This window comes from Phyllobates terribilis, unplaced genomic scaffold, assembly GCF_046119375.1.
Source record: "Phyllobates terribilis strain yellow unplaced genomic scaffold, ASM4611937v1 Scaffold_3993__1_contigs__length_66729, whole genome shotgun sequence".
Taxonomy (NCBI): Eukaryota; Metazoa; Chordata; class Amphibia; order Anura; family Dendrobatidae; genus Phyllobates; species Phyllobates terribilis.
In genome coordinates this window covers 41,615-52,208 of record NW_027366745.1, presented here as the reverse complement: position 1 = coordinate 52,208, position 10,594 = coordinate 41,615, and the positions used below count along the sequence as shown (strand labels likewise).

The following is a 10,594-nucleotide window of genomic DNA, read 5'->3' as shown; positions in this document are numbered from 1 at the left end:
TCCATTTTGGCAGTTCAAGATTGATTAAAACATTGTGTTTTCTCCATTAAAAGGGAGCTTTTGAACTCATGTGTGTGATGAGCGGATTGCTTGTATTTACTCTAGATCATTTGTCTATGTCAAGCTTATTAGACTTGGTGTTTGCAAACTCATAGAGCCCCTCCTTGTGCCTCCTCCACGTGAAGGTTGTGTAGGGTTGTAGGATTGGGGTTTCGTGCAGCATTACAACCCGGTTTTAGGCCATCAATCCTTTGGTCTCGTTGTTGATTGCACTTGGTTTCAATCACCATCTATCTCGTCTGTTTTCCCTTCCATTTCCGTGTTATATTCAATTCTGTTTTGCATATTCAATTCTGTTTTTGCAATTCCGATTCTGTTGAAGCTTGTTGATTGTGTTTGAGTGTTTCTATGGAGGTCTAGATCGGTCTTAGCCTAAGTGAAACTGCATCAAGTGGTATCAGAGCCGACTGACTCCATACACACCCTCTAAACTCACTTTGATCATCAATCTAATTATTTCTGGTTCATGTGTTGAGTTTGAGTCCATTACGAGAGAATTCTGATTTTTGTGAGATTAATGTGTGCAGGTTTGAACACCATAAAGGACGGCCTGAAATGAGAGGAAGAAGGGAAGTAGGAGTGGTCTCATCCTTGTCAAATCCTTCAGCCAAACACTCCATTGGCCTTGCGAGAAATCAAAGGAGACGAAGATCCAGCCGACGGTTTGTGTAGATGTTCTTCAAGAGATCTTGCTATTCTTCATGGATCCTGAGTTTGCAGTAAAGGGACGGTTACTAGGACCAAAATTCAAAAGAAAAAACCATTAATTTCCTGACCATTCACTTCCCCACGACTAGAATATTCCTCCTTTAATGCTTCCAATTAATAGAAACTCTTTTTATTTCTTTTAATTCCCTTAATTTAAATTCAAAAAAAAAACCAAGGTCCATTAATTGTAAAATCAGGCGGGCCAAGTGAAAGAAAAGAAACCACAAAAAATAGGGCGGGTCAGGGTCTATTAAACCGGTTAACCCCTCAACCCGAGTTAGTAAGCCGTTACTAGACCGGCTCAGCTTCTTTGTTTATAATCCGGTTCTTCTCTCAACCCGGGTTAGTAAGTCTGAATTACAGTGTTATAAATCGGTCTAAGGAAACGAACCGGAGTCTAATACCTCAGAGTTGATCTAATACTCCAGACCTGGTTTAGTAAGCCTTCCCGAGACAACTTTGAAGAAGGAGAACAAGGGATTGCCATGAGCCCTTGAGCCTACCCTTTGACCTTAGCCATCTAGTCCTTAGCTCCACATTCATCAGGGTTTGACAAGGCTAGACAAGTCGACTTGAAGATAATCACCTATTCTAAGGCTTAAATTTGTGCTTAAACACTAGGTTGCTTTCTCATTCTAGCAATCCGAGAGGAGTGACTTCATATCTTTGTTTCAAACTGATTTGAGCTCTTGACATGAGTAAGCACTAGGTTGAAAGGTTTGAGTTTTACAAATCAGCATCAAGTTAGAGGGGTACAAGTAACAAGAGAGTTGTGTGATCAAACACTTGGTTTGAGAAACAATTGAGAGTGTTATTATCAATCTAACTTAATCTACTTCAGTGTTTGTTGTTTTGATCATGTCTAATCCTAGGGATCATGAAGAAGACAATGAGAGGGCCAATGCAAGGAGTCCAACACCTCTACAACCGGAGGTCTATAGCATCCTTAAGAGCCTCACGGATAGCATCAACTCCCTCACGGCCGACATGAACATTCTCAAGAGCCAATCCACACCTAGACCCACTCCTTTAGGTACCCACATGGAGCCTGGTCAGAATTCTAACCAAGATGGCCGAGTACCGCTCCCCACACAAGAAGGACAATATGAGGAAGCAAGAAGAGAGGCTATGCTTAGGGCTGAGAATCTACTTAGAGGAAATGTCCCTAACCTTCCAAATCCAGATCCACAAGCTAGGAGGAACCCTATGTACCCTCCAACCATACACATTCCTCGGCGTCCAAGGGAAGAACATTCTAATCCTAGATCTCCTAACCCTTTTAGACACCATGAGTTTGTTGACGAATTTCAGGATGAAGATGAAGCCATTGATGAGTATGAGGATTGGAGAAGGGAACGCCAAAGAGGATTCCAAGCTAGGAGGAGAGAGCCTGAGCAAGATGGATTGGGAAGAGTCAAGGTGAATATCCCTACATTTGAAGGAACAAGTGACGTTGATCTATACATGGAATGGGAGACCAAGGTGGAGCAGATTTGGACTTGCCACAATTTCCCCGAGCAAAGAAAGGTACAACTAGCTACCCTGGAGTTCAAAGGCTTTGCTCTAGCTTGGTGGGACAACTTAGTCAAGGAAAGAGCTAGGAACCTTGATCAACCAGTCCGTACGTGGGAGCAAATGAAAGTATTGCTCAGAAATCGGTTTGTGCCTCCCTATTAAACAAGAGAACTTAGGCAGAGATTGGAGAGCCTTAAACAAGGAAGTATGAGTGTAGAAGAAGCTACAAGCCATGCAACATGCTATGCTCAAGGCTGGAGTAAGATAAGATGAAGACTCCACCATTGCAAGGTACCTAAGGATACTCAACTCTAACATTTCCTATGAAGTAGATATGTATCCATGTAGGACAGCCGTGGAACTACTTCACAATGCAATCAAGATAGAGAAGAGGCTTAAGTCTAAGAGCAGCTACACTACAAGCCGTGGGCAATCTACCAACTCCAATTGGAAGCCTAACCCTAAGAGCACTTCCTACAACCGAGAGCAAGGAAGCAATGATCAGTCTGGTCCTAGAAAGGATTTTAGCTCAAACAACACCTCAAGTCAAGCATTTCGGCCACCCTTCACAAGTCAAGGAACAAAAGGAATGTCTCTAACTCTAATCTCCCTAATAAGTCTAGTCAAATTGAATGTTTTAAGTGCAAAGGTAAGGGGGATATGATGAAGGATTGTCCTAATAGGAGAAAAATGATTGTAGATCACTTAGGACACTTTGATTCTTGTAGTGATAATGAAGATGAACCTTGCATTGAAACTGAAATTTAGCATGATAATGACCTAGATCATAGTGACGAATTGGAGTATGAACATGGGGATAGCCTTATTTGCAAGAGAACTTTGCATGTGTTAGCAACTATGGAAGAAACTAGTCAAAGAGATAATCAATTTCATACTAGGTGTCTTGTTAAAGGAAAAGTGTGTAATATGATCATAGATGGAGGTAGTTGTACTAACATAGCAGTACTAGTTTAGTGTCCAAGTTACAACTCCCTACTACTTCACACAAAAGGCCTTCTAAGCTAAGATGGATGAATGAATGTGGTGAATTGAGAGTAACCAAACAAGTGAATGTAGCTTTTAAGATAGGGCTCCTACCAAGATGCTATATTATGTGATGTAGTTCCTATGAATGCTTGTCATCTTTTACTAGGTAGACCGTGGCAATTTGATAGGAAGGTTACTCATAATGGCTATACTAACAAACACATGTTCAAGTTCCATGGAAGATCTATTACCTTGTGTCATATGACTCCATTGCTGGTTTCTCAAGAGTTTGAGAAGACTAAGGCCAAAGAGAAGGTGCAAGAAGAGGACATGAGAAATGGCAACATGCTACTGTCGTCCAAGGATGAGATAGAGGAGATGTGCCTACCCATTGACACTAGAGTCATGACATTGATCAAGCCAAATAAGCACACCCTTGCTAATGCCAAAGGCCACCTCACTATTCTGCCCCATCAATCCAGAATTTGCTTGAAGAGTACAAGGACATGTTCCCGGAAGAGCTACCATTAGGGCTACCACCTTTTAGAGGAATTGAGCATCAAATAGACCTAATCCCGGGAGCTTCATTGCCAAACAGACCGGCCTACAAGATGAACCCTCAAGAGAGCAAAGAAGTGGAAGATCAAGTGCAAGAGATTCTCAACAAGGGTTATGTAAGGGTAAGTAAGTCACCATGTGCCGTGCCGGTTCTATTAGTTCCAAAGAAGGACAATTTTTGGAGAATGTGTGTAGATTGCTGTGCCATAAACAACATCACAATCAAGTATCGTCACCCTATCCCTAGACTTGATGATATGCTTGATGAATTGTATGGTTCTACATTGTTTTCTAAGATAGATTTGAGAATTGGCTATCACCAAATAAGAATGAAGGAGGGAGATGAGTGGAAAACAGCCTTCAAGACCAAGTTTGGTCTTTATGAGTGGCTTGTCATGCCATTTGGTCTTACCAATGCCCCTTCTACATTCATGAGGTTGATGAACTATGTCCTAAGGAGCTATATAGGGAAGTTTGTAGTGGTGTATTTTGATGAACAACACCTCAGGGAAGTATTATCCACACTTAGACTTGATCATCTTTATGCTAATATAAAAAAATGTGATTTTTGCACTAATGAAGTGATCTTTCTAGGATTTGTGGTCAGCTCAAGAGGTTTAGAAGTTGATCAAGAGAAGGTCAAGGCAATCAAGGAGAGGCCTACACCTACCAATGTTGGACAAGTATGGAGTTTTCAAGGTCTAGCCGGCTTCTATAGGCGGTTTGTGAAGGACTTCTCCACCATAGCTTCACCACTCATGGAGCTTACCACGAGGAACACACATTTGTATGGGGCAAGGCACAAGAGGCTGCATTTGAAGAACTCAAGATCAGATTGACCAATGCAGCTCTCCTAGTTCTACCAAACTTTGCAAAACCATTTGAAGTAGAATGTGACGCCTCAGGTATTGGAATTGGTGGTGTGTTAATGCAAGAAGGTATACCCATAGCTTTCTTTAGTGAAAAGCTCAAAGGTGCGTGTCTTAACTATTCTACCTATGATAGAGAGTTATATGCACTTTTTAGGGTCTTGAAAACTTGGCAACACTATCTTTGTCCAAGTGAATTTGTACTACACACGGATCATAAGTCATTAAAGCATCTAAGAGGACAAGATAAGTTAGATAGGCGTCATGGTCGTTGGATGGAATTTATAGAAACATTCCCTTACATAATCAAGTATAAGAAGGGAAAGGATAACATAGTGGTCGACGCCCTCTCTAGGAGACATGCTTTGATTGGTCAACTTGATTCTAAGGTGCTAGGGTTTTCTTACATTAAGGAACTTTATGCTTGTGATTCTGATATTGGGGATATCTATAGACATTGCCTAGACAAAGGGTCCTATGATAAGTGTTTCTATTTGTTTGATGGATTCCTTTTTAGGGCAAGTAAGGTTTGCATACCTAAGTGCTCATTAAGGCTCTTGCTTCTTGAGGAATCACACAAGGGAGGTCTTATGGGGCATTTTGGCCGTGACAAAAGTTATGCTATGCTTAAAGAACACTTCTATTGGCCTCATATGTTAAAAGATGTTGAGCATGTACTTAAAAGATGTTTAGAGTGTTTGAAAGCTAAGTCTAAAGTGAAACCCCTTGGACTCTACACACCACTACCTACACCCTCTTCTCCTTGGCTAGATATAAGTATGGACTTCATTGTAGGACTGCCTAGGACTAGGAAGGGCCGAGACTCAATTTTTGTGGTTGTAGATAGGTTTTCTAAGATGGTCACTTTATTCCTTGTCACAAAACTGATGATGCTTCACATGTGTCTACTCTTTTCTTTAGAAAAGTGGTGAGATTACATGGGATTCCTAGGACAATTGTAAGTCATAGGGATACTATGTTTTTAAGTCACTTTTGGCATTCTCTTTGGGGACAACTTGGTACAAAACTCTTGTTTTCTACTTCAAGTCATCCTCAAACCGATGGCCAAACTGAGGTTACCAATATAACACTTGGTACCCTACTAAGGACAATCATTAGGACGAACTTAAAGTCATGGGAAGATGTATTGCCACACGCTGAATTTGCATATAATAGTGCAAAACATTCTTCCACAACTCTAAGTCCTTTTGAATGTGTCTATGGTCTTAACCCCTTAACCCCACTAGATCTTGTACCGTTTCCTATGAAGGAACGACTAGATTTTGATGCAGACAAACAGGTGGAGTTCATTAAGGAGTTACATGAGAGGACCAAGCTGAGGTTGGAGCAACTAGGGCATGAAGTGGCAGCAAGGAACAACAAAGTAAGGAGAAGAGTGATCTTCAAACCGGGAGACTTGGTGTGGGTGCACTTGCTTAAGGAGAGATTCCCTACAAAGAGAGCCTCCAAACTAGCTCCAAGGGGTGATGGACCATTCAAGATCCTAAGGAGAGTAGGTGACAATGCCTATGTTGTAGACCTACCGGATGACTATGGTGTTAGTGCTACCTTCAATGTGGCTGATCTTACACTCTATGAAGGACATGAGGGCACAACTCAAGATTCGTGGTCGAATCCTTTCCAAGGAGGGGAGGATGATGGAGGACCATCCCTTGAAGACACACCAATGGAAGCACCTGCCATAGAAGGTTCAATCACAAGGTCAAGAGCCAAGAAACTAGAAGAGGACTTAACTACATTTGTCACTCAATTCAGCCTTCAAGGTAACCCTATGGAAGTTGAGGACACATTGGTTAAAGCTATGACTCTACTCACTTTTGAGTCCAAGAAGATGGCTTGAAGACCTTACCTATCTTTCCCTTTTCTAGTATTTGGACAATTGCATTTTATGTCTTTGTTTTAACCCGTGTGGTTTCTATATTTTTTAAGACATGTTAGGCGTGTGATTTGAAGACCAAGGGTCGGCTAGTCATCCTATTTAAGCGCCACCCCCCCCCCCCTTGGCATTCTATTTTGGCAGTTCAAGATTGATTAAAACATTGTGTTTTCTCCATTGAAAGCGAGCTTTTGAACTCATGTGTGTGATGAGCGGATTGTTTGTATTTACTCTAGATGATTTGTCTATGTCAAGCTTATTAGACTTGGTGTTTGCAAAATCATAGAGCTCCTCCTTGTGCCTCCTCCACGTGAAGATTGTGTAGGGTTGTAGGATTGGGGTTTCGTGCAGCATTACAACCCAGTTTTAGGCCATCAAGCCTTTGGTCTCGTTGTTGATTGCACTTGGTTTCAATCACCATCTATCTCGTCTGTTTTCCCTTCCATTTCCGTGTTATATTCAATTCTGTTTTTGCAATTCCGATTCTGTTGAAGCTTGTTGATTGTGTTTGAGTGCTTCTATGGAGGTCTAGATCGGTCTTAGCCTAAGTGAGGTTGCATCAACACCCGCGGTCATTGACACTCAGGCTGAGGGCGATTGGTTTGGAAGACACTATGCTCTTAAGGCTGTACTGGAACTATTGGATGCAGACAAGAAATAACAATAATCAACATCATCAGCGGTAAGAAGAAGCTCATACCTTACATTGAGGCGATCAAGGATACGGAGAATCCTCCAGGCTTGGGGCATGAGTTGACACGGCACCACTCCGTACAATTGTATTACTAGTGAAAAAAATGAGAAGACAAGCCCTATTTTGAGGGGATACTCGTAAAACACATCCATCCTTCTCGCATGGCATCGGCTCTATAGTGGTCGATGGGAATTCTGGCTATCGTATCGGCCGGAAACTTTCCCATCTTCAAGATCTTTTCTAGCCGAACATGAGTTATTTCTCTCAAGGCTACATCGGATTCGTCCAGATAAGACGACAGAGACTGGTCGACGGGCACGTTAACAATAGGAGAAGACACATCAAGGGAGGCCATTTCTTGGTAAAGTAAGCTCTTTGGGAGATGAAGAAGTGAAAACTCATAGGCTGTAATTAAAGGAGGAGTTGTAGAAGAAGCGGTACCGTCACATCCACGCTTTGGGTAAGAGAAGTGCAACTGCTACGTGTGCGTCGCTCAAAGGGAAAAAAGGGATTAACCGTTTGTTTTCAAGTTTCCTCGACCGGCTCACCCTTTTTGGGGCAATTGTTGGGCCCAGGTCTTAGTACAGTCCAGAAACGTGCTAGAAGCTTGAATAATGCATCTGCCTTCCGATTGGTCGGGGCCACAAAGTGTTGGATGTAACCGTTGAAGTACGTCCGACGTGGTAAAAGGAACATTCCAAATCGCAACAAGCTCGACCGAAAATGTAGGAGAGTGGACGACTCGGACAAAGTGAATGTTGTGCGTAATTTTCTGATATAAATAGGACGAGATTAAACTGTTGTATACACGTTCTCATATTCTACGAAATCTATAATCAAATTCCATTACTAATCAATGAAAAACAATTATTTTTTGTTTTAATTTCATTTATTTGATCGACTAGTTAGCTTATTTAAGATAATTTAGGCATTTTCATTTTTTTGGCCAAAATAATTTTAATTATTGATAATTTTAATAATTTATATATTTAGACTCAATCTAGACATGCACATGGTTGACCGCTAAGGGTCGGTTCATACAAGTATACACGATCATCTGTGTTTTTTTTTTGATAGGCGGCCAACAAAGAGATTCCTCCCTAACCAGGAGTCAATCCCGCATTATCAAGCTTGATAATGCTTACAAAAACAAAAACAAAAACAAAACTAAGGAGCAAAGGTTGCGAAACTCTCAACCTTTCTCGCAAAGCCCTGATATAAGTATCAGGTACACTACATAACTTACAAGTATTACATAGGTATACTAGATAATCAAGATCGATGTCGTCCGCTGCCCTGGAAGCTATGAAGTCAGCAACCCTGTTGTTTTCTCTAAAGCAGTGAAAAATCTTTACTCCCTTGAAAGGTTGAAGAGCGTTGACAACATCTTGAATAATGGTCTTTATGCTCCAAGGTACCTGCCATATTTTACGAATAACATTGATAACTAATAAATTGTTGCCTTCTAAAATAATGTTTTGTAGCTTCAATTGCTGCACTAGTAGGATGCCCTCTAGTGATGTTGTTGCCTCACCTTGGATTGTGGAGTAAACTTTGATGCTACTACGACTAATTTTGACGACTTCACCCTTAGAATTACGAATGACATTACTAATGTAAGACTCTCTATTTGAAAAGTAAGAAGCATCGAAATTTATTTTGTACCAGTCTTCAGGCGGTCTGTGCCAGATGTTACCATTTTTCCTCTTCTTATGTGAGTGCGGAGTTTTATTATCAACTTTTTTAGTGTTATTCGGATGAACTTGTTTTACCGAATTGAAGTCTTTAGTTGCGGTCCAAGAATGAAATAGGATGAAGGTCGTGTCAATGAGTTTAGATTTAGGATTATTGGTTCTGTCAAAGATTAGCCTATTTTGATTTTTCCATAAACCCTAAGGAAAATATTAGATCGATATCTTTATTGTTATTAATAAAATATTCAAAATCATGCACAAAATTATTACTGAAGATATAATTAATTTTCTTCCCCGTTATCTGTTCTAGGATAGTAATCATATCAGTAGTTACTGGGCATTGAAAAAACAAATGTGATGTAGTTTCGCAATAGCTGTTACAAGTTGTACAGATATTTGGAACTCGATTAAAATACCTATTTAGTCTATCTGTTGTAGGAAGACAATCAGATAGAGATTTCCAAAGAAAGTTTTTGATCTTTGGTGGAATATTAAGGTTCCACATCTTAGTAAAAATAGAGGAATTTGAATTGGTGTTACAATTTTTAGTAAGCTGAACTGCACTTTTTGTACTAAAATCTCCTGAGCTTGAAAGCTTCCAGATCAGTTTATCATCAACATCCGATGATGGAATACAACTTCTAATGACTTGATTAACAATAGTCGTTGGGAGTAGAGTTGCCAACTTAATGGGATCCCACATTTTATTGTTTGTAATAAATTCGGAGACTTTAGTATGGCTATTATGAACTAGAGGGTTGAAGTAAGATGTAATATCAATGTCTGCAATCCAACTATCATTCCAGAAGTTTATATTCTTCTCATTTCCTAAAATCCATAAAAGACCTTTCTTAAATTTGTCTCGTAAATGTAATAAACGGCCGAATTGCCAATAATGCTTGGATTTTTTGTTGTAAGAAAGAAGACATTTTTGTTTAATATATTTTTCTTTAATAATTTTAACCCACATGTTAAAATCATTACCGTTAACAATTTTCCATAACAATTTCATTTATAGCGCAATATTCATGTGTTCAGCTTTGTGGAGCCAGTCTACCATTGATTTTCGGTTGATAGATCTTGTCCCACGAGAGTAGAGCCCTGGAATTAGGATTAAATATATTCCAGAAAAATTTCTTGTTGATGCCATCAATTTGATTATGAACCCCTGTTGGCAAATAGAAGCTTTGCATTAGATAATTAGTCTTAGAAAGAAGGTTAGATTGTATAAGTTTCGTTCTACCAGCCTGCAAAAGTGTGTTGGCTTTCCAATGCTATAACTGATTACTTAATTTATTTATAGCATAGTCAAAACACGCATTTTTTACCTTGCCTACGACAATTGGAATGCCCAAGTATATTTCCATAGTTGTAGTAATACGTATTTGCAACTCAGAAGCGATATTGTTCCTCACCGTGACCGCGATGTTTTTAGAGAATTGAGTCGGGCTTTTTTCATAATTAATTTTAAGACCCGATATATTGGATAAGATGTCTAGACTAGTCTTGATGTATTTAGCATTAGTAACATTCGCATTAGCGAAGATAATAGTGTCATCTGCAAAACTGAGAAAAGGAATACAAGTCCCCTGGTTAAAAATCTTGATTCCTA

General features: G+C 39.9%; 1 pseudogene; it reads left to right on the top strand.

Moving 5' to 3' along the window:
• Positions 1-1,626: 1,626 nt before the first annotated feature.
• Positions 1,627-6,558, top strand: LOC141248743 (uncharacterized; annotated as a pseudogene).
• The last annotated feature ends 4,036 nt before the right edge of the window (positions 6,559-10,594 follow it).